Source organism: Anolis carolinensis, chromosome 1 (genome assembly GCF_035594765.1).
Source record: "Anolis carolinensis isolate JA03-04 chromosome 1, rAnoCar3.1.pri, whole genome shotgun sequence".
In the NCBI taxonomy this organism is placed as follows: Eukaryota; Metazoa; Chordata; class Lepidosauria; order Squamata; family Dactyloidae; genus Anolis; species Anolis carolinensis.
Window position 1 is genome coordinate 111,402,613 of NC_085841.1, and position 25,041 is coordinate 111,427,653.

The window sequence follows — 25,041 nt, forward strand, 5'->3', positions numbered from 1 at the left end:
GTGCTTAATCTTAATAGCTTGGACCTCCGTCGTCTTCTTGACGGACGCCATCTGTTTATTCTGGACTGACTGACTGACTGACTACGGCCTCGGACTCTCCTTCCTGTGATTATCGTTGGACCTGGTGAACTACAAATGTCTGTACCTGCCTTACGACCTTCGGACCGGATTGGAACTTCGCTGACCGCTTCTGCCCTTGAATGCTGCGTTTGTATCTGGAAATTGCTTGCTGTGTGGAGGAGTAACCTCTTAGTTACTCAAACATAGCTTTTGGCAGCAGAGAAGCATCTGCTGCCAGTTTCTTATATTCCTTTGAACCTTTTGTTCACCAGCTTTTGTTTGTTTTAGTCCCAGGCTGAAGTAAGCTTTTTTGGTTTAACCTGGATTAAACTCCGGTTTAATCCGGTTTATCTTTTGAACGTTTTCCTTGTGTCTTTTTACTTTTAAGGCCAATGTTTGCCTAGCCCTTGTCTTTTACGGGAATTTTTGGTTCTGTAACTCCAATAAACTTTGTTATATCTTATCTTGTGGCGTTCTGTCCTTGACAGACAGCCTACATATGTTCATTGACTTGTATGCTCATCAAAAAGCAACTGCTTTAATTATCAGGCATGGTCCATAGAACACCTTTTTGTATTCCTTTGGGTCTAAAATTCTTCACTGCCACAAGTTTGTGATTTAGAGACATTGTTTTGTCATAGAAGACTATGAATGGCATTATGGACATGCCAAAGATTTATAAGCTACAATTTAGCCTGCCTATCCCAGTGTGGATAATTAATCTTTAGTAGGCCCCAAGCTTTGTAGGATGACTGTCTCTTTTACCTGTTACCGTAGCTCTTCTGCAGCAACAGTTAGAATGGAATGGAAGCAACAGTTTACTGGTGCAATAAAAACTTTTTGTTTGTTTTATTAATTTGGCTGTCTGGCAGTGCTTTGTAATATACACCCCGCCCCATTGGTTTCCATATCCTTGTTTAGCAATATGCTGAACAACTTAAGCCAGGAATGTTGTTTTTTTATTTCCCACCAGCAGTTTCTTAGAATCTTTTGGTAGGCTTTGATCTACCATTTGGGAATCATTGTGGTAATGTTTAAGAACGGTATGTAATCGGAACTTCATGATGTCATCTCTTTCTGGGAATCTGGACATTCTACTCAACTAGATTACAGCAAGGATACAAGGATGCAAAAAGCAGTCTTACATTTCAGCAGTTGGGCTTCAGTTTACAGTCTCAAATTACTTCAGTTATAAAGTCTTTTGTGTGATAGGGAGTTGTCTTTAGAGCTACATAACTTAAAAAATGCATTGGTCCTTGTTTATGAGCATAATTTCTGCCACAAGAGCACACTAGTACCTTGTGGACCCAAACTACAATTTTAGTTTTTCTCTGTAAAATACAGGATTTGTAAGATAGAGCAATGAGAGGTTTTTACTCTTAGATTCAGCCTAAAAATAATATTGGATATATAAAAGTGAATGCATCCAGCCCTCCATATTCAAAGATATCCATGGTTTGAAAATATCCCATGCCCCCTCCCCAAATATCCAAAACTAAACGTTGATGTTATCTTTTTATATACACCATGTCATTGTATATAATGGGCCTTAAGCATCCACAAATGTTGATGTTCAAGGGAGTGACTGGAACAAAACCACTGTACATTGTTAAAAAGAATAAGAAGTTGCTTGAGTCAAAGATTCATTGCATTTGTTCATTACTAGAGTTCTTAATTGTGGTATAAGTGATAGAAGAGCTAGTATATTCAAATCTGATTTTTTTATTAGGAATGTCCTTAATGTAGGACCCCTAGGGTCCAAAATTCAGTGAACTGTAATAAATATTTCCTATTTTTGTTGTTGATGTCAAGAAGCTTCAAAGGGTTCTTCCAGACCTTGCTATACAACGTATTTTCTGTAGTAATGTTAGGATTAAAGATGGGTTCTAGAATGTCCTAGAGAGGTTAGACTGGGAAAACTTGCTATCTTTCCATAGAAAGATCAGACATTTGAGGACTGATTACTAATGATAGGGTGCTGCACTGTTTGCATTCATTGTTTTTCTTCCTTAATTGCATACATTTAATAACTTTTTATTCTTATGACAGTTTTATTATATTTTGCTTTTTGATTATGTATTTTAGCTGTATCTAACTTTTTTAAGGTGCTTTTAGTCCCATAGATGAGACAAATGAGTGATGATGGTTATTATTATTACTAAGCAAAAATAGGAGGGAGGGTTGGTGGAGGAGGGAGTCAGTTGGCACCTTCATAATAATTGTCTGTTTTAAAAGTGCAAGGACCTTATTTTACAGTGTAACATCAAAAAACAAAAATAACAAACAAAAACAGTTCCCAACAATTGGAAAAGAGAGAATGTCTGAAAAGTTGCATTTGTGGTATTTTAAAGAGCACCAGAGAATTTTCAGTTTCTGTATATTTATACTTTGCATTTCTTTTGCTGAAATAGCTTGTGAAACCATAGTATATACTTTAGCTTCCAATTACATTGAACGTGATCAATACACATCAAAGTGAAAGTTATTTGGCAGGGGTCCCCAAACTTTTTAAGTGGAGGGCCGGTTCATGGCCCCTCTGACTGTTGAGGGGCCGAATTATCATTTGAAAAAAAATACAAACAAATTCCTATGCACACTGCACATGTCTTATTTGTAGTGCAAAAAACCCACCAACAATAATTATTTATTTATTTACTGCATTTATCCCCCACCCTCTCTCACCCCGAAGGGGACTAAGAGTGGCTTACAAGTTGTATGTACATACAATATATGATATTAGAATAGAACAAGATTAGCATGATATATTACTATATTGTACTATACCACTGTACTGTAATATTATTAGTAATATTACATTTAATATATAATATGCAATTAATATTATTATATTACACAATATTATTATATTGTATTATTATTATTAGCCACCCTGAGTCCCCTATTGGGTGAGAAGGGAGGGGTAGAAATACTGTAATAAATAAATAAATAAATAAATATTATATTGTATTACATTATAAAATTATTATCAATATTATATGTATACACAATATATTATATTATTAGGATTGCACAGTATTAGTAAATTAAAGAACAATACAATATTTAAAAATAAAAACAATTTTAACCAACATACTGTGTAAACCTATCAGGATTTCAATGGGAAGTGTGGGCCTGCTTCTGGCCAATGAAATAGTCAAGCTAAGTAGGATTGTTGTTGTGTCTTCAAGTCATTTTGGACTTCGGGTGAGCCTAAGTCTAAAACTGAGGGCGGGGGCCAGGTCAATGACCTTGGAGGGCCGCATCCGGCCCCCGGGCCTTAGTTTGGGGACCCCTGGTTATTTGGAGTGGCTAAAATGCATGTACAGTAGAGTCACTTATCCAAGCCTCGCTTATCCAAGCCTCTGGATTATCCAAGCCATTTTTGTAGTCAATGTTTTCAATATATTGTGATATTTTGGTGCTAAATTCATAAATACAGTAGTTACAACATAAGATTACTGCGTATTGAACTACTTTTTCTGTCAAATTTGTTGTATAACATGATGTTTTGGTGCTTAATTTGTAAAATCATAACCTAATTTGATGTTTAATAGGCTTTTCCTTAATCCCTCCTTATTATCCAAGATATTTGCTTATCCAAGCTTCTGCCGGCCCGTTTAGCTTGGATAAGTGAGACTCTACTGTAGTTGGAAGAACTAGCCTTAATCTAGGTGAAAAAAAAAGAAACATTTGGTGATGATATTTTTCTAAATAAATTCTGTAAGTCATGGGTGAGAATTCTATTAATGGTGTCTTTTGATAAGAACCTTCCCAAATGGCATATTTCTTATTAAATTTGTATATATTAGATTGGGCCAAATGTCTATGTCTAGTTTTGAAAAGTGTTTTATTATTATTTTGAACAGTGGAGGAGAAGGTATGCAACCTATTTAAAAGATGGGTTGTCATTTGGAGGTTTCAAGTCCAAGCAATTTACACATTTTTTTTGCTTGAAAAAGGACAGACTGAAAAGTCAGAAAGGGTTGAGGGCTTTATAAATAGTCTTGGGCATCCCTGGAGCCAAAACTGTGCCCACTGCACAGTGTATTTCGACTGAATTGCACTATATTTAGTCAGGACAGTGACTGAAGAGATTAGGAGTAGCAAGCATGTAAGATTTATTCTCTGCCAGTTTTTTTTCCAAAATATTTCACTTTGTTCAGCTTTCTTGTCTTCACATTATCATATCAGCACACCTTCTGTGACAGCAGGCATTTGAATACGGTTGAGATGGGTGCTTTGTAGATTTAGATTTTTACATCTAATTCTGTGCTTTCTCTTTTGTTGGAATGATCGAGAAAACAACAGTATCAACTGCTTTTGCTTGTTTGCTTCAGTGTTGCTTTTTAAGGTGTATTATTAATGAAATGCACATTTTCTAAGCTCCTGCCCCTCAAACAAAAATATGAGATTTGGAACTCTAGGAGTTTATGGGCTAGCCACAAATGGGGCCAAACTTAGAAAGATCTTCAAACTCTGCAGACCTAGTCAGTGGAAGCTGTTTTAACTTCAATACTTGCTAAATATTTGTTACCCCTCCCCAAATAAATAAATAAATTTATAAACATAACCAAAATATTTTTAAAAGCTTTTCTGTGACAAAAATCACATTAAACTGTGTAAAAACCTATATCAGAACCATGTGAGTAATTTTGATTCAGTTTTATAGCTAAAGGCTTCAATTTCACTTTATCATGTTTAGCATAATTTAGTATTCTTGGCACACAGATGTTAAAATCCAGCTTTCGATTTCTAATTTATCATGGATGTGATTGAGTTCCTGCACTGAATTAAATGCTGTGTCAAAGCAGTGTTTTAGTATTTTATGCAGATTGTTTGCTTGCATGAACAGGGAAATAATATTGTTGCACTGTATAGATAACTCTGTGACCACAATCGTGAACCCTCTGGATGAAATCCAATTATTTCCTTCCACTGGAAATAAATAAATAAAATGAAATAGGGAAAAAACATCCTCTTGCAGTGTGGATTATGCTCCTTTATGCAGTTTGATTTGGCTATAATTAGGGCTCCAGGTAAGGCAGAAGAAAGTTAAAAGTCTGTTACCCACAGCAGTCTGGTATTTGCTCTGGGGTTTGGGATTCTATAGTATCCTCATATATGTGTGTGTGTGTACATACATTTGTTTTTAAAAAATGGGTATGTAGAGCTTAAAAATCTATCAGTATATCAAATCTGTTGTGAAACTTATGTTTGATGTTGAAGCCAACATATTGATGCTTGTAGGAAAATCACAGCTTCTTCCTCCCCCTTTCTTTTAACAATGTAAATCTTCAGCAGAGAAACGTTCAATGAACTATAAAAGGGTTAACCTTGCAGTCAAGCCACATATCAGTTTCTTCAAAATGCCACTGGGAAAGCGAGATAAATTGGGGAACACTTTCTGCATTGACATGATGTTCACCTGTCCGATTGCATCCTCCCCAACAGACAGCAATGAAACAGTTACAAAATAAAAAGACATCTGTGCCAAGGTTTGGCTAGCTGGAGAGGGCAAACTCTTGTGTTTAAGAGGTATAGAATCCAATCGATGAAAATGTCTGGGCCTGTTAGTGCCAATAAAGCTGAAGGCCACTGGGAAGCTCAGAGAGGGCCTTTTGTTGTAGAGATAGAAAAGAGGCCCAAACAGTGACACTTAGGGAGCAATAGGGTCAGCCAGGACGATCATCCATCTTCCTCAGTGGCAGCTTTCTGTCAGCTTCTAACCCTGCTCAGCAGAGGAGCTAAACCTCTATTGTTGACACCAGCCAATTCTCAGCCAAGTGTAAATGAAGTTAATATTCACTGACCTTATGCATAGCCAATGAAGGCCCTCAGTGTCATCTTGGAAATAATGTTATCTGACACTTCAAAAGCAAATGCTGGCAGGTTGTTTGTGTATTTTTTCTCCTTTTTTTGGCGGGGGAGTGCTATGCAACTCTGCAGAGCTCTGTTGTTCCTCTGATTTATATTATCTACCAAGAGGATATTTCTTCTTAAACCAAGGTAAGTAAGTTCTACTTTTTCCATGGCCTTTGGTTCATACAAAACAACAATTGAGGATTGACTTCAGGAGAGGTTCAGCTCTCAAGAAATAACCTTTATGTTTCTATTCTATTAAATATCAAAAGGCATAGGAAACATTAGATGTGCAGACCTAGAACAAATGCATGAGTAAGTAACTTGGCAAGAAATAGCATTTTACATTTTTGGTTTGTTTGTTTTAAAGAAACCGTGTTAAAAGTCCATTTGACTTTGCTGTTACTCATTGTTTCTTACTGTTGCCCTAGTAGCATGTTTTCAAGATAAGTATCTAAAATACGCAAAAGTTTAAATATTTGGGAGATATTCTTAATAAAATAAACAAATCTTTTAGAATACTTTTTATCAGTAAATTTTAGGACTGCAATGCTTCCCTGATCTGCGAGAACTTATTTCAAAACCTCATGCAGATGCCTGAAACTACAGGTCTTGCTAAACCCTATACTATAATATTTTAAGACCTCTGTTTACTGTGGATAACTGGAACTGTCAGAAAGAACACATGAATAAGGGGAAAATATGTGTTATTTTCAGACTACAGTTAACTTCAGGAAACTGGAACCACGGCGAGCAAACTCAAGGATATAATAATTATCAAAAAATGCAGAATATACTCACTGTTCTTCTGTTTTCTTGTTATTGTTGATATAATTTTCATCACAACCTCTGCTAGATAGATATCAGCTTTTGGAACGAAGAAAACTAATAATGTTATTTAAACATTGAAACAATAAAAGAATAATTCGGCTTGAACATACTATAACTGCTGTATTTAAATAAGTATGTTTAGGAGGTGAAAAATACCATGAAAAACTATGACCATTTCCCAGAAATGACTCTAATTCTCTGCCCTCTTTTGTCAGATATGTTTACTTTAGTAAGTTACTTCTCATAAACTGAATATAGTACAACCTCATTAATCTGAAGAGTGTTAGTCTCTACAGGATTGTGGATTGCTTGGAAATGTAGCATATCCCCTCAGAAATTCCTGGTATAAAGTAGGGTATAAATAAACAGATAAGACAATTATGTTTCATATAAATGAGAGTACTAATTACTAGGCTTGTCCGATCGATGGAAAAAATGTTTCAATTCTCATTTCTAAAGTAGGGGTGCCGGCGCTTCGATATAGAAATTATTTCCGAATTTTTCACCCAAAATTTTCGGATATTTCCGAAAATTCGTAATGTTTCTAAATGTTTCTAAAATTGTGGACGCGCATGCGCAATCGCCAAAAAAAAGAAACCGGGGGGGGGGACTTTTACAGGGCTCTCCCACCCTCATTTCTTAAGCTATCCTCATCAAATTTGGTACAGTGGGAGATCATATTCAACACTCTTTGCTCAACAAATTGCAGAACGTTTCCTGTCTCCTATGATTTTTGGCGAATTTTCATAACTTTTTATAATACACTATTTTTCAATATTTGAAGAAACCTGTTCCTGGTTTGAAAGTCTTATTTCCTGTTCAATTGGGTTCTTATCACTGTAAAAGTCCCTCTTCTACTTGTGTAGACTTTGGATTAGAAACGCAGCACACACTAAGCAATGCCTTGGCAGGAGTGCCACTGTCCTTTGGAAACTATAAATTGCCTTTGAACCTTTTGATCAATGGTGCCACTGGCTGACCTTGTGATTGCAAAAATGAAACTCTGGCTGAGGACTTTGGATTAGAAACGCAGCACACACCAAGCAATGCCTTGACAGGATTGGCAATGTCCTTTGGAAACTATAAATTGCTGTGGACCCTCTATTGAATCAAATCAATGTCTGACTTTGTGATTGCAGAAATAAAACTCAGCCCAAGGCTTGGGAATAGAAATGGAGTGTGAGGAAAGCAATGCCTTGGCAGGAGTGCCCACGTCCTTTGGAAACTATAAATTGCTGTGGACCCTCTATTGAATCAAATCAATGTCTGACTTTGTGATTGCAGAAATAAAACTCAGCCCAAGGCTTGGGAATAGAAATGGAGCGTGAGGGAAGCAATGCCTTGGCAGGTGCCCCACGTCCTTTGGAAACTATTTCTTCCAATGTACCCTTTAGGTTTGAAAACAATGTGTGTCTTTGTGATTGCTGCAATAACACTCAGCCCGGGGGCTTGGGATTACAAACGGAGCGGGAGGGAAGCAATGCACTTGCAGGAACGCAGACGTCCTTTGGAAACTATTATTTTCAAGTCCCCCCCCCTTTCAGGATTGCAAAGAAGGGCTGATGTGGTGATTGCTAAATTCCAAAAAAGAAAACAGAAAGGCAAAGGGACTCCCTCTGGAGTAGAAAAGTAAAGCACCCCAAGCTCAGCACTTGCAGGAACGCAGACGTCCTTTGGAAAATAAAAATTCCCTAAAGCCACAGCAAGGACTCTGCCACAAGCCCCAAGCCAATTTCCCAAAAAGAAACAAAAACAAAACACAATATCGAACCAGCAACAACAGACAGACACTCTACCCCCTATAGCCAGAACAGTCACTTAGCCCTCTCTCCCCCAAGCAAGCAAGCAGCTTCCCAGCGTGCACGAACCACCTTCTCTGCTCGGTATCCTAGCCCAGAATGGCTTGGCTCGGTTGGGGAGGGGATTTTTATAGAGATCCTCCATGTGGACGCGGAGGATGCTAGCCCCCACCTTTTTCAGCCATCGTGGAAGTCTCTGATTGGCCAGGGAGCGGTAGCCATGTTAGGCTGCGCTAGGCTCCCATTCATGTTAGGTTGCAGAAATAAAATAAAAAATTAAAAAACTTTTTAAAGAAAATATTTAAAAAAAATTTGGAAGGAAAAAATTTAATGAAAATTTTAAGAAACAATTAGAGAATGGGCCAATGATGGTTCGAATTACATTGCCAGTTGCGCCCAGGGAAAACGTTTCAATACTCGTTTCAAAAAGTGAGAACAATCCAAAATAATTACGAAAGGAGAATTATAATGAAAATTTGGACAACCCTACTAATTACTTTTCCATGGAAAAGGACAAAAGATTTGCTTATATGAAGTTTTGATCACATAATGAGAATTATGGAATCAGTTGAAAACGAACTACCATTTTTACATGATAGTAGAATTTGAAAATCAAACTTATCAAAGTTCATATTTATGAAGTGAAAAAACTGAATATATGATAACACAAATTTTGATCTGGGAATACCAGAAGTGAAGTCCACAAAGATAAGTGATTATCTGATATGCTGGATAAATGTCTTGAGAATGACCAGAACGGGTCTTTATCTAATTCACACCAATTACGCTAAATGTAAATATAAACAGTCCATAGAAATTTTAAAGGACAGTATTGATTTTACTTCACTTCACCAGACTTGTTGATTTGTAGTTATTAAAGACAAGAACATGTTTTCTTTAAGAACAGATGTATTCAGATAGCAGATAATCGGATTTCCCCTGATTATATTAATACAAGTCAGATGTGATAACAGTGGGTTTGATCATGTTTCTAAAACCAAAGTATATGAATAAATGAATGCTGAAAAAGAAGAAAATGCATATAGTTAGCCATTTTCAGATGATGAATGAAGTCATGAAAAAGTCTGCTTAATTTTCTGAACATTGGTAATTTTTTGAGAGTTCCCTCATTCATTTGGTAATTACAAACATCATTATTCATGGATTCATTTATGTAGTCTTACATAATATCAGACTATGAATGATGTTTAAATAAGTCACTTGGGAAATGCACATTTTTTACACAACTGTCATGCAGAATGTGAAATCCCCCCCCCCCCCCCCCAGTGGAGACTGCAGGTCCATCATGGAGACACAGCTGATTTTCAACTGGCTTAAACTGAGCAGGAAGGAGAACCATTGAAGATATCTGAAAATCTTTATTTTAAAGTTTCTAAACTTAAACAGAGCATGAAAACACAATTGGGGAAAGAGAAATCTGGGGGAATTTTTTAAATCCCTTCATTAACTACTGATCCTTATATACATGCATAGGAATCTCTTCATATTTTATATTAATGTATTTGCATGTGCACATATGAGGATCAACACATAACAAGGTATATTGTGTGTGTGTGTGTGTGTCCCATCCACCCTCCATTTTATTCCAAGACAAAAAAAGAGCTGTGAGTATGGTGGGGGAAGACAGCCCAGGACCCACAGGTTTGTGTGGGGACCTGCAGGCAGATCCCGGGGTTTTTTATCCCTCTTTGAAAATCCACATTTTGGTGCTTTCTGGAAGTGCCCTCAGGGACCAGCACTGAGAGTGTTGGCTTTACTCTTTTATTGTTTTATCACAGTTTCTGTTGTTACCATATATACTAGGCTTGTGCACAGATTTGGTTTGGTTGGTTCTTTTCGGCCAATCTGGCTTGTTCAGAAGGCTGTAATGATAAGGGCTCAGCCACCACATTTTTTTCATCCAGAATGGGCCATGTGGCAGCCGATCATAACTCTTCCTCTTTAGCATCACGTGGTGTGCGGAGTGGTTCTGCATGCTGCTTGCATGTGTTTCCCTGTGGGACCTTCTTGTTGGACCAATCAGAATAGAAGAACGTTGTGACCTGTCTTAGGCAAGCTGTGTCTGTTTAATGGGGCAAGCACCTCCATTGCTCTCAGTTGCGTCCTGGCTCTAGAGAGGTGCTCCAGTCCGATTGCCTTGCTGCTCACTCTCAGCTTTATTTTATGGCTTGGCCTGGCCTGGTCTGGCCTCTTTCTTGAATCTTTTTGATTTTCCTTGATTTTCTTGATTCTTTTTATTTAGTGGAACTGGGAGTTGGTAAAGTGCAAACAAGTGCTGTAAAAGTTTTGGAGGTTATTTGCTTTTGTTTTTTTTTATTAGTAAAGAAAAAAGAGTAATAGTGGGGCATTGGGCTGTGTGATGTGGAAGTGCATCTTTGATATTTGGCAAGAAGGAATGGTGCCCTGCTGCTGCTCCTGGAGAAGATACAGGGCAGGGCCAGCAGGGGGATACCTTTTGGGGAATTTTTAAAGGAGATTTTATTTCTAAAAAGAAAAGGAATTCCTAAAAATCAGGGGATGACCCAAACGTTATGAAACTTGAAGGACTAACAGTGGTAGATGTGTCCTCTAAGTGTGGTAATTTTCATCCTGATAGCCCTAAAAATGATGGGAAGAGGAGCCCGGGAAGCCCCCTGCCATTGCCACCAATGGACCTGATCTAGCCACATTTTTCGGCTATGTACCGAAAATGCTATTTGACTACCCGACCATTTTTGGGGCATACATGAAAACAGACCCAGGGATCACCTGAAGTTTCACCAGCTGAAATGCACAAGCCTAATATATACTCATGTATAAGTCGACCTCATGTATAAGTCAAGGGCTAAAATTATGGATTCTGATATGACTCTGATAAATTGTGGTTCATTCCATAAAAAGGGGAAAGCATCAATGCTCCTGGCCTTTGCTGCCATTTCATCATCCAATGATCCAAAAAGGCCAGAAGTAGTAGAGAGGGTAGAGTAAGTTAATGCTTTTTCAGGTTATCCTGGGAAGGACTAAGCTCTTTCCTTTTGCCATTCCTATCTCAGAGAAGGGGATGGTTCTTTTCTATATAAGAATTAAGGTAGAGTACTCACACAGACCCATGGATAAGTTGATCCAGATTTTTGGCTTGTTTTTTTATTATGATATGTAAACTTATACATGAATATACAGGGTATTTAAAAAAATGATCCATATAAGACAGGAGTGGGTAAAATACAGTCCTGTGACCACAGGTGCCCCATAAGAATTCCTTTATAAACCTTAATTTATCCATTAAAACCGGTTTCATGCCATCAACACCTGTGGTCTGAATTTTTTATTCCATCATAAGTGAAGTTGTGGATTGAAACTTTGGAACCTCCATGCTAAAACAAAGCATTCTTGAAGGTACTCTTGGGTTCTCTCTCCCCTTCCTTTTATGTTGAAACAGACTAATATAATTATCTCCTGTAAACTATAATCAACTACCCCTTCCTGCGAGGACTGCTAGCCTCTTCCAGGTGATTTTATTTGGGAAAAAAATGACAGCTCATGTTTTCTTTCTGATGGTCCCAGGGTAGAAAATTGCCACTGCCACAGTTGCTTGTCCTCGATTTAAGGAATAATAATAATAATAATAATAATAATAATAATAATAATAATAATAATAATAATAACTTTATTTTTATACCCCGCCCCATCTCCCCGAAGGGACTCGGGGCGGCTTACGTGGGGCCAGGCCCGATAAAACAAACAAATAACAGTAACAAAGCAATAAAACAATTATCCCAGTAAAAAACATCAACATCAATAAAAACAATCATTAAAATCAACAAGCAGAATACAGTGTTAAAAACAGGAGACTAACAGGAAACTGGGCACCTGCAACGTGTGATGCAGCCAAGCCTCAGGTTGATATTAAGTTAGCCTTGAGAAATGCAGGAGTGCTTTTAGCATCCCTTGGAAAACTCAGAAGTACAACTGTGAAAATAATACAGGGATAAAGAGATACTAGATTTTTCATTGCAGAAATGTTTGGAGAAAATGCCCTTTGCACTTCATTTTCAACTGAAAATATTTTAACTTAACAGACATATTACCGTATAAGCTTCCACAGACCATACACCATTAGGAGATACAAACACTGTTAATACCTGTAGTAGTTTTTTTCTTATGGATGCATTTTTGAAAACAGTTTAAACCGTATGAAACTTTGCATTTAAACTGTGTTCATTTCTTTTAAAATAGGTCTTTTTATGCACCCCTTATACTAACACATTTTTGTATGTTTGTATGAATATTGTATTGTTCGAAGAAGTGCACATACTAGAGAATAACAACTGAGTATTTAGTTCAGGATATTTAGAGTAGGTTTGTTTGGCTTAAAAAGTGCAGAGTAGACAAAATTGTCAGTATTTATGCCGTAAGTAATTTGTGATTTTGACATCAGAATAAAATAATAATTATTTTTTGTCTAGGCCAGTGTTTAGGTTTTTCTAACCTCATGTAGGTTTCTCTAATGGTTCCATTTAATTCTCCTTTGGTCAGATTCAGATATTACTTGGACCACTGTTAACAATTTATGAAAAATGTTGGCTAACTTGAATATGTCTAGAAAGAGGCATGTACTAATATTTAGTTAAAATATCTTTTCCTGTAGTTTAAATTCTTTGGTCCATGGAGCAGCAGAAAAACATGCTTGCCCAACTTCAATATGGTGTCCTATCCTCATCAAAGAGCCAGTGGAGAGTTCAGTCTGGCTCAATTTTTATTCTTTTCCAATAGAGACTAGACACTTAACGCTTACTGAATCAGACACTGTTATCAACTCAAACACATTTGGGGGGTTGCTGACTGGCAGAAGAAAGAAAAACAAATAGCAAAGAAAGAGAAAACATCCTAGCCCTTTCCTAACCCATTGCTAATGGATAGGAGAGCAGCAGGAACACAATAGTGAACCTGGTGTTTCCTCCAGTAGATTGAAAGAGATATGTATGTTTAGCATGATGAAGAACAATTCCAGAAGTGATTGCCAAATATTTGAAGACCTTGCACATATAGATTTCTTTTGTTAGAGGGACTTCATCAAAAAGGCCTATGAATTTGCCCTGCCTCAGGGCAAATCCATGGGCTCCCAGTGGGTTGTGGAGAAGCTGCCGCTCCACTCCCCACACCCCCTGCTTTACCATGCTCCTCATACCATGAGGGAAAGCGTTGCAGCCCACTGGGAAGGTGACATGGGAAGGCTCCCATGTTGCCATGGTGGCAGCATGCACTGCTTCCTCTCCCTATTTGGCATGGAGCCCCGCCAGAAGTGCCTGTATGTTGTGTGAAAGGCTGCAAGCCAAAAATGGAGGTGAAGCAGCATATGACTAGCAAATCAGCTTGTCTGATGAGGTAGCCAAACCAGCTAATTCAAATTAAAAGAAATATGACTAAGCTTTAGGAAGAAGACTTCATTCTTTGTTGAAGAAATGATGGCTACATAGGTCGGATGCTCTACTAGTGATTTCCCACATTGACAGGATGTTGAACCACATTATGTTCCTGGTTCCTTGTAACCTTATTAAAGTGAGCTCTTGGTATTCATTGGGGGGTTGTACCCCTATGGATACCAAAATCACTGGACTTGGTTGTTGATTAAATGTATTAGAACTCTTTATTGCTGTGGATCAGAGGGGGTGCTATTGATTGAAGGGCCATTAATTCATGGGGGAAAAAAACCAATCAGAGACTTGTGTCAGAAGTGGGAAGAATCATAACCAAAATTCATCACTGAATGCTCTTGCCTTGTTTGTTGGTATTCTTGCTGTCTTTTCCCTTTCTGTTCTTAGGCACCAGGTGAAACCTTATGAACTTCTAGCAGGGACAGGGTTTGGTCATAGTTTATGAAATTAGTATTGCCAGTACTGTTAAATGTTTGTTTTACACTCGTTCACTCACCTGATTCTCTGGTTGGAAGAAACTAACATATCAGAATGGGCTCCTGCTGTAGGTTGAGCCTTTCTTCCAAAGTTATATATGAGTTAAATCTTTGCCCTAAAACTTTTCACACCTACAAGGTGGAGGATAGGTTGATGGATGCAGTTAAGCTATATTTGAGGAAAATCTGTCAACCATTAGAAGAGCTTGGAAAAAACAGTAGAGTATATGCTGACCTACCCTGTTTCCCCGAAAATAAAACATCCCCAGAAAATAAGACCTAGTAGAGATTTTTCTGAATTGCTAAATATAACGCCTCCCCTGAAAGTAAGACCTAGCAAAGCTTTTGTTTGGAAGCATGCCCGCCGAACAGAACATCAGAGCATGCAGGATCGGTAAATGTATGTACCATAGATGCTGTACATGAAAATAATGGTAGTAACAAGAAATTCTTGATAGGATTCAGTTTGTCTGGTTATGCTGGTTTGTATGATATCTACTGTACAGTATATAATGTTATTTTTTTTTGTTCAACAATAAAAGTGAATTATTCTTCATGGAAAAATAAAACATCCCCTGAAAATAAGACCTAGCACATCTTTGGGCGCAAAAATTAATATAAGACACTGTCTTATTTTTGGGGAAACACGGTAGCAATGCAAGTTTTTTTTTAAAAAAAAATTAAAACTTCCAGAATCTCTAAACTAGCATGACTATTGACTTACTGACCTTTTTATTAATGAACTCTTAACACATTTCAAAAAACCAAAAACCTTATTCCTCTCAATACAGCATGAAATCTATCAATCCAGGTGAAGTGTAGTGGTTTCAGCACGAGACTATGACTCTGAAGACCAGGGTTCAAATCCCCACAGAAACCAACTAGATGATTTTAGTCAAGTTGTATTCTCCCAGCCTCAGATGCAGGCAGAGGCAAACTCACTTTGAATAAATCTTAGCAAGAAAACCCTGTGAGAGATTCACCTTGTGGTTTCCATAAAATTGAAGGATTTAAAGGCACATAACACAGGACTTTAAATACAAAATGAAAAGATGAAGTAATTAAAAAGGAGTAAGTTGCCTAGCTTCAAAAATCAGAAGCCATTGTTTTGATGTTAGTTGGTGCACATCCGTGGACTATAGCAAATTTCTTTATGAAATATCTAACCCAGGGTAGATAACTTTGTACTCTCCAGATTTTTTTTGTAGAGTTCTCCTATTTCTTTGCCAGGGTCATCCTTGCAGTCCAAACAAAGCATCTGCAAAGAGCTACAGTGCTGGTCTATAATCCAGCCTCTCATTTACCTACCTAGAAAGGATATAGGAGAGAAGAGAATTGGGAGAGGCCAGTTTTTCCTGCCATATACATTTGCTCCTCAAGACAAGCATCTTGAAAACCAAGATACCGATAAGGGCATTACGATGTATAAAGTCACAGAATAGTGTTTTATATCTGAAGATGTATTTTTTTGTGTCTGAAAAGGGGAAAATGCCACTGAATTGAATCGCAGAGTATTTGATGCATTCCTGCTTTCAATATTGAATACACATTTTGCCTTTTTTGTTCAGGTTTACAAAATGTTGCAAACAACTCATCCTCAAATAATCTAAATGGAAAGTGTTTGCTTAAAGGTACACTTCTGTTTGTTTTGTCTGTAAAGGAAAGAAGTAAAGAATAGTCAGAAGACAGGTTCTTTGTACTAAATGTCAGCAGAAGATTCATTACACCAATAGTGACATCTCTAGCTGTGAATTGTGTGTTTCTAAGGAGGTGGCTGCTTTTTCTTTGTTGCTGTTTGAGTGAAAAAATAAGCCTGACATTACCAACAACAGTTTTAGTGTAGCTGCTCTGTCCAGGACTAATGTGGTCACTCTGCCCATTGCTTTTTCCTATGAGAGTTACGCAAAAGAGCATGCAGGGAACAGAAGAATAAAAACTCATGAGGAGTTAGCATGACTTACTTTCTGATTAATCTCATGGGTAGTGGGGCCAGATGTAAGAGTCAAACTTTGACCCAGTTGTGTTATTCAGAATAATAGGTAATTTTCACCTCCTCTTTGTCTGGGTCTCTACAGAAAAGGTCTGTATAGATTGGAGTTCATTGTGTATTGCATTGTCAGCAAAGCTGTGATTTTCTCTGACAGTTACATCAGTGGGGATAGGGAAGGAGAAAAAATGGAATTAAAGCATGAAAAATTGCTTTGTTCTCTAGAGTTCTAGAGAACAGGCTTTGAAGCTCTTCTATGCAATCTTCAGCACATCTGCAGATAATTAAATTTATAAAGAATAAACATCAAAATTGTATTTTAAAAATTTAATATTGCAAGGAGAAAGGCAAAACAAAATCAATTGAAAGTGTAGATGGAATATTTTATGGTGAGCATTTGGCATTACTCAATTAAAAAACATATTACATGACTAATAAACAATCACCTTGGAAGATAGTAATCAAAATGTGCATGTTTGATAAAATTGAAGAAAGTAGGGAAAAGGGAAGACAATATTACAGATTGGTTCATACAAAGTCTGAACACAGCTTTTAGAGAGCTCTCACTCATAAGGTTGTCATAAGCCAATTTGGCAACAAGTAACAGCAAATATATGTATACAGGGTTGTTGTGTGTTTTCCGGGCTGTATGGCCATGTTCCAGAAGTATTATATCCTGACGTTTCGTCCACATCTATGGTAGGCATCCTCAGAGGTTGTGAGGACAGTTTTACTCAATATATTAGGATTAAACAGATAGACCATTAATAACATTACTGACAGGAAATAATTTATTTGGATAGAAATTCCAGTTAAAATAATTCTCTTGATTTCTAAATATATGTAAAAGGCAAAAGTGAAAGTACATCCAAAATATAAGCTTCACAAATCATTCCAAAATCTAGGTTACAGTCAGCATTAAACAAAGTCCAGCACTGACAGTAAAACCAAAATCCAAAAAACTTAGACCAAGAACTGATCCAAATGAGGTCCCCAATCCCAAACAGGTAAACATGACATGAAAGCAAGGCCAGAATCTCAATCACAGAGCGCAAGAAAAAGGTGACTTTCTTTGGAAAATACAAAGTTGTTATCACACAGAACAATCCAAGGGGTTAGCTTAAGACACTATTGGTTCCCATAGAGACACTAACACCTGGAATCCCTCTGTTTATTTTTCAAATGCTGAGAAAACCTTAATTGCCTCTGCTTGGCACTAGCTCCCTGTAACTGAAGATGCTGTGTTATGGGCAATAATCCAACATCTTCCACCTCCCTCACATCTTTCCCCGGGTCAGGGAGAGCCTCTGCCATTGTTTTATGTGAAACATCCTCAATAAAAGCAGATTTGTCTGTAAAGCCATTCCCATCATCTAGGGAAGAACTACATTCTCCCTGATGGAGACATTCAGTCTCCAATTCAGAAGCACAAGGCCCCACCAAAGGGTCTCCCTCCTCCTCAGACCAGGCCTCAACATTAGGTTTGTAACTATAAATAAAATCATCAACCTTTACCAGTTTTCATAAAGGTGGCTGCGGCATGGCCCAGATTGCAGCGAGAAGGGCCAGGCCATGGCGGGAAGGATCTTCTCGCTGCAGCCTGGCCCTTCTTGCTGCGAACTGGGCCTGCAGCCACCATCCAGCCCGCACAGCTTGGCCCCGCCCACCATGCCGCACGGCTCCGCCCACCACATTGAGCAAGGTGGTGGGCGGGGCCAAGTTGTGTGGGCTGGATGGTGGCTTCGGTATGGCCCAGATCGCAGCGAGAAGGGCCAGGCTGCAGTGGGAAGGATCTTCCCACCGCGGCTTGGTCCTCACTGCGAACTAGGCCAGTGGCCGCCATCTGGCCCACACGGCTTGGCTCTGTCCACCACGCTGCATGGCTCCGCCCACCATGTCACGCAACGTGGTGGGCGGAGCCAAGTGGTGTGGTGGGTGGAGCCATGTGGCATTGTCCTTCCCACCGTGGCCTGGGCCTTGCCGCCATGCTGCTTGTGTGGCCCTGGGAAGGCCCAGGCCACGGCAGGAATGACCAGCCCCAAGCCAAAGGAGGCTCGAGGGCGCCCCCGGGATGATGGCACCACAGGCAAATGCCTCCCTCGCCTGGCGGGTGGACCGCCTTTGGCTGTTAATCCATATTGAGTTCCCAGGAAACTAAACAAATGCAAAAAATCAAGATTAGAGATATTTAATTGCAAAATGTAATGGGTAAACAAGCTAGGTTGTAAATTCAGCCCTCTATATCCATGAAATGAGCACCTGTAGATTTAACTATTCATAACTTGAAAATATCCCCCTCACAGACAAAAAAAAAGGGGGGGGGAGAAGCAAAAAACAAACCTTGATTTTGTCCTTTTATATAAAGGACACAATTTTACTATGCCATTGTACATAATGGGACTCCACAGATTTTGATACAGGATCCTGGAACCCTAGTGGCTGCCAAGTGCCCGCTGTATTGTAATTGTTAGATGCCTAATTTATGGCAACTCTATGATATTTTTTTGGGCAAATTTATTCATAAGGTTTATCCAGTGGAGATTTGCTATTGCTTTTCGCTATGCTTCCCCAAGATCACCCAATGGGATTTTTCCTAGCTGAGTGAGGATTTGATCCCCTATAACCCTAGACTCCATGCCCTTCTACACAGGCCTCAATCCCAGGAGGAACTGGGATATTTTATCCCCGTTCCCCTCAGAACTGAGGCCCCACACCCACCCCAAACCCCGGGATATCTCTAGGGGGTGGCTACATGTTCCCAGCCCTCCCATTTACCCCACAAACTCACATGAGGGACTGGCTGCATGCTCACACCCCTCCGTCAAAATCTCCTGATGCATGCAGCATGCAGCCAATCCCCTCATGTATGTTTTTGGGGTAAATGTGGGACTGGTAGGGAAGAGTGAGGGTACCATCCCGCTCCTTTGGGCTCTTGGAGCTTGAAGAACTGGGATCATAGTGGGGATTAACCCATGGGATCACCAAAGCAGTCCCAACAGTCAATCCCCACAGGGCCCACACCTGGAAAGGTCTGGACCTTACATTAAGGTCCAGACCTTTCCACATGTCAAATTAATCCAGAGTAAACTGGGAAATTCATTTTACTCCATATTTATTTGGTTTTACCTGAGGCATCATTTGGACACCCCAGGTAAAAACCCTTCACAGGTCCCATGTTTTGGGACTAACCTATAATTGCATCTGAAATGTGCTGTTGGTTCACATATGTTTTGCATATATCTATTGGAATATCAGCAGGTGCAGCACTATGCTTGCGCAACCCTAGTGGTGTTTCTGTTTACAATAAGAGTGCATATTTCCTTGTCATTTGAGGATGACATTCATCAAATGTTCTGGGAATGTCCTGCACACATCTTGTGCCTTCTTTTTTCTGTACCGAAACATTTAGTTGACATTCTGAAGACAGATTCCCCCTTATATAAAAAGACTAGCTGTGCCCGGCCACGCGTTGCTGTGGCGAAGTATGGTGGTATGGGAAATAAAGTATTGAGGAATTGGTGGTAGTTAAAGTCAAGGGTAAAGGTTTTCCCCAGACATTAAGTCCAGTCGTGTCTGACTCTGGAGGTTGGTGCTCATCTCCATTTCTAAGCCGAAGAGCCGGCGTTGTCCGTAGACTCCTCCAAGGTCATGTGGGATGACTACATGGAGCGGCGTTACCTTCCCGCCGGAGCAGTACCTATTGATGCACTCACATTTGCATGTTTTCGAACTTCTGGGTTGGCAGAAGCTGGAGCTAACAGTGGGGGCTCTCTCCGCTCCCCCAATTCAAATCTGTGGCCTTTCAGTCCAGAAGTTCAGCAGCTCATAAATGTGTGTGTGTGTGTTGGATAAGTGAGACTCTACTGTATATTGATAATCTTATATTATCTGCTTAGAACTGGATTATATGAGGCCCCTTCTTCACAGCTGTATAAAATGCACACTGAAGTGGATTATATGGTAGTGTGGAGTCAAGATAATCCAGTGCAAAGCAGATAATATAAGATTATAAATGGGTTATATAGCTGTGTGGAAGGGCCTTGAGTCTACACTGCCATATAATCCAGTGCAAATTAGATAATCTGTGGAAAAAGTCTAAGTGAGGCCTAAATCTGCCTGTCCCCTAACTGAAACCTGGCTGTCCCTTGGTTGCTAGGAGACCAAGTGGGCAGAGATTAGCCCTCTAAACTGGCAGCAATTGGATAAAAAAAATTATTGCTCTCGCTCTAATTAGGACTTTATTTTTCTTTTCTTTTTGTTGTATCAATCTTGAGGCGTGAATGATGGGTTGTGTTGTCAAATTTTGAGGTTGGGGGGCCTGTACTTTTGTTGTTTTGTGAATTGCCGTGATGCCATCACTCTTTTATATATATAGATAACAAAAGGAATCTACAGAAACTCCAGGCATTCTTGGTAGACACTGATTTTCTAGATCCGGCGCAGTCTGGCTTTAGGCCATGGTATCCTTTTGGGATGCCTTGCCGGAATCGGGCTCGGGGGTACTGTTCTGCAGTGGCTCCGGTCCTTTCTGGAGGGTCATTCCCAGATGGTCTCATTAGGGGACACCTGCTTGGCCCCGCAGGGGTTGCTACTGTCTCCCATGTTGTTTAAAATATACATGAAGCCGCTGGGAGATATCATCCGGAGTTTCAGGGTGAGGTGTCATCTGTACACAGATGATGACCACCTGTCACTAAGGAGGCTGTTCAGGTCCTGAACCGGTGCTTGACTGCTGTGTCGGACTGGATGAGGGCGAACAAATTGAGGTCCTCCTGGTCAGTCGTAAGGCTGAACAGGGAATAGGGTTACAGCCTGTGTTGTACGGGGTCGAACTCCCCCTGAAGACGCAGGTTCGCAGTCTGGGTGTTCTCCTGGACTCATCACTGAGCCTTGAACCCCAGGTCTCAGCGGTGGCCAGGGGAGCATTTGCACAATGAAGACTTGTGCGCCAGCTGCGCCCTTTCCTTGGGAGGTGTGACTTGGCCATGGTGGTCCATGCTCTGGTTACATCCCGTTTGGATTACTGCAACACGCTCTATGTGTGGCTGCCTTAGAAGAAGGCGCGAAAGCTCCAATTAGTACAACGGGTGGCAGCCAGATTGTTAACTGGGGTGGCATACAGGGAGCATACTACTCCACTGTTATGCCAGCTCCACTGGCTGCCGATATGCTACCGAGCCCAATTCAAAGTGCTGGCTTTGACCTACAAAGCCCTAAATGGTTCTTGTCTAACTTACCTGTCCAAATGTATCTCCTCCTATGAACCATCAAGAACGCTAAGATCGTCTGGAGAGGCCCTGCTCTTGGTCCCACCTGCCTCACAGGCGTGGCTGGTGGGAACGAAGGATAGGGCCTTCTCATTGGTGGCTCCTCGCCTGTGGAACGTCCTCCCCAGTAACATCTGGCAGGCCCCAACTCTTTTGGGCTTCAGGAAGAATGTTAAGACATGGCTTTGTGCGCAAGCATTTAATAAGTAAGTACTATATTGACATGGTCTGAACTAAGGTATATGTGCAAGGTTTTTTTTTGGTAGAATGGAAGTAATTAATTATATGTTTATAAGCTTGAATAATGTATTTTATGGATTATTGTTAATGGTTTTAAATATGTTTTTTTTACTGATTTTATGTGGCATTGAATTTTTCTGGTTGTTGTAAGCCGCCCTGAGTTCCCTCGGGTGAGAAGGGCGGGGTAGAAATGTTATAAATAAATAAATAAATAAATAAATAAATAAATAATATAGCGGAATCTCTACTTAAGAGTGTCCCAACTTAAGAATGTTTTGAGTTGAGAGCTCAGTCATGAAATAAATTAAACTCTTAAGTCAAGTTATTAATGTAATAATTTTATTATTAATTAAGCAATATATATATGTCTCCATTTTAGGAAAGTAAAACTTGGAGAGTGTTCTACCTACTTGAGAAATTGCAAGTTATTTGTGTAATCTGAGAAACTGAATTGTGGTTATCATTTGCTATCTTACAACTTACATTTTCTGTGATATTTTTATATGTAGAAACTCAAAACCATTTCATCTTTTTAAAACTTGGACTGCATATTTTTGTTTTTACATGGTTAGAATTGCAGAATGCAGTATTACAATCTATTTCTACCAAAACAAATTGTTGTCTATAGAAATATGAGGTACTTTTTCATCAAAATTCTGTGTTTGTAAGAAAACGGAATGAATAGCACTTAAGTGTAGAGACTGGAATAAACTAATCTGTGCCAGAAATGAATAAACAATCTGAGGTGTCAGCTGGTTTCATTTTATATTTTTCAATACAGTATGATAAAGTTGTATTCATGTATTCTAAAACAACACTCTTTCTACTTAATAAAAAGTGTGTGCATATGTATGGAAGGATGCTTTCCTTATTTCATTTCTGTTCCTTTCTGCAAAGCAAAAACATCTTAGCAAATGTCAAAGAGATAATAAAAGCCGATTCATTGTCTATATGGGTGTTTGTCAAATTTACCAAGAATTTATGATTGGTGCTGTTGAATACAATAGGATTACTACTTTGGGTGGGTATGCAAAACCACAGATAATAGCAAGCCCTACAGAAATGAAGGGATTCTAGCCCATTAAGACCAAGGAGAAGAAATGAAACTGCCGATTCCAGTTTCACAAACATGGGAGTCATTACAGTAGAGTCTCACTTATCCAACCTTTGCTTAACCAACATTCTGCATTATCCAATGTAGTCTGCCTTTTAGTGGTCAATGTTTTAGTAGTCAATGTTTTCAATACATTGCAATGTTTTGGTGCTAAAGTCATAAATACAGTATGTTACCGTTTATTGAACTGCTTTTTCTATCACTTTGTTGCAAAACATGATGTTTAAGTTCTTAATTTGTAAAATCATTATGTAATTTGATGTTTAATAGGCTTTTCCTTAATCCCTCTTGATTATCCAACATTTTTGCTTGTCCAACGTTCTGCTGGCCCGTTTATGTTGGATAAGCGAGACTCTACCTTTTTTTTAAAAGAAAATTGGGGGCTGCATGAGATCTGTAGGTTTTACATTCCTTGCTCCCATGTTACAATATTTTTGTTGATTGTATTATTCCACCGTTTGTTGTTGAAAGTATGAAATACCTAAGTCAGTGGTTCCCCTAGATGTTGTATAGAGATATTGATTTTGGTTTAAAAATTAGTGGACTGCTACACTCATTTTCCTGTAATCCAACTCTAGCTAAAGCATTTGCTTATGGGAGTACCTCTATTTTTCATGCCTTTCTGTAGATGGGTGTGATTTACAGATTTTCCTATAGATAAATTGTAATTCAGTTGATATTCTTTTTTAAAGCCTCAATCCACAAGAAACAACAACAACAACAACAATAACAAAAACTTATTATTTAGAGCTCTTAACCTAGCTCTGTATGGAAGCAAAGAAGACATTTTGTGTAGGAGGAATAAAAACCAAGAATTTCCTAGCAAGTGTAAAAAGCATAATTATAAGTGTAGATTCATATAAACAATGTACTACACAGATGTTTAGCTAAGAATGAATCCATGGGGGAAAGAAAGGAGTGGAAGAAATTACAGCAAATGAGCTCCGGCCATATTTTTATAGATTCTGACTTTGCACAAATAGGTATAACTATATATTTGAGATACATTTGGAGGTTCTTGCAAAATTAAAAGATATACTAGCCAAGGTTCTGTATGCTTCTAGCATAATATGAATGTACAGCAGTGTGGTCATGCTAAATTCTTCAGTTGGACATCTGATCATGCACTGGTTGCCATGAATTTGAGATCATCCATTGCACAATGGTTGATTAGTTTCTCACTAAGTTAAAAAATGCATGAGAGAGAGCTGTGTGTGCATGTGTTTGTGGAGCAGTTTCCTGCTAGGGATTACCTTTAGGCAACTTCTAATCACTGTGTGCCTATTTCTACAGTAAAAGGGGGGCTCCAATATGATTCCGTCCTATATAAAGATCATATTGAATGCCAAAGTGCTAATTGTTCAGTCTAGGTACATAAGAAATCAGTTTTTCTTTTAAGATTAAAAAGGCCAAGTTAATCTACTTTAAAAACATTTTTACATATTGGAGATGGAAAAGATAATCTTTCTGTTGTTTTGTTTTCCAAATGACCTTTCTCTTGTTTAGGTATTAAAAATTGCAAATAACTTTTTTAATGCATTGTCTGTCTGAAAACAAAGAACATTCCTGATGCTGCAGAAAGGTAACCCATTTTAAACTCATTAAAAACACATTCTATGTTTATTCTCACTACGCTGTGCTAATAGCACTTTGAGCTATTAGTGAGTGTCTGTTGTGCATTTGCAATAAGTTGCATTGCTAGGTCAGCATATACTCTACTGTCTTATGATAAATGAGTGGTATTAACATACTAGGGCATAAGTAGATTAAAATAGCTTAGGATATAGTTTTTTCTTGTATATTTCAGCTATTCTCTCCTCTTTTTAAAATTATGAACCTAGCATTAAATAATTCATGACTTCACATTTACAAATTTAGTTATGTCATATTGATCTACAGTAGTTGAATTCTGGAGTCTTCATGTGAACCACGGAAGTCCACAAAACACATACAGGCCAATCTGGATTGAGCTA

At 38.7% G+C, this 25,041-nt stretch overlaps 1 protein-coding gene and 1 long non-coding RNA gene across 6 annotated transcripts in view; both read left to right on the top strand.

The window, feature by feature from the left end:
• LOC134298962 (uncharacterized) overlaps positions 1-24,501 on the top strand; it is a 31,050-nt gene extending 6,549 nt beyond the window's left edge. The window contains exon 2 of the long non-coding RNA XR_010006096.1: positions 18-24,501. This is a non-coding gene — a long non-coding RNA (uncharacterized LOC134298962). The remainder of the gene's footprint in view (positions 1-17) is intronic.
• Positions 1-25,041, top strand: part of epha7 (EPH receptor A7) — a 252,466-nt gene that overhangs the window by 53,275 nt on the left and 174,150 nt on the right. The window lies entirely within an intron of this gene.